We start from the raw sequence: 570 nt of genomic DNA on the forward strand, positions 1-570 counted from the left end.
ATTCAGAATTTACAGTAAACTTATTAAGGATTGTACTAAAAAAATTTTCATATAATCTTATTATATTGCAAATTGAATTACATCACGCTAGTTAACAAGAAAAATAAAAACGCATTTTAATATTATTCAAGTTGGTTAGGTGATAATATGTCAATAAAGAAGTGAATATTGTCGCTTAATTACAAATATAATTTTCAATTTAAGAAGATTTTGTTGTGTATGTATTGAAAGTTTGAGAGTAAAATTTTTAAAATAAATGTTGCATTATTAAGTTGAAAATAGCAATATCCAATCCCCATAAGTAATCTCAAATTTAGTATATGAAAATGAAAATTGAAAACAAAAATTCCTTCAAAGAAAATAATAAACTTCCTAATGGCATAGTTGATAATTGAAATACTACTTTGGTGGGGGTTGGTGGTGTGTGAGAAAGTAGGTATGAAATATGATGAGGGAAAAAAAGATGAGGGTCTTCTATCTTTTTGTCCTTTTATTTTTCTTTTTTCCTTAAAACGGAGAGATACTTTTAAGTTTTAACTTTTAACACGATCCAATGTAAGGTGCAATTAG

Source organism: Arachis ipaensis, chromosome B10 (assembly GCF_000816755.2).
Source record: "Arachis ipaensis cultivar K30076 chromosome B10, Araip1.1, whole genome shotgun sequence".
In the NCBI taxonomy this organism is placed as follows: Eukaryota; Viridiplantae; Streptophyta; class Magnoliopsida; order Fabales; family Fabaceae; genus Arachis; species Arachis ipaensis.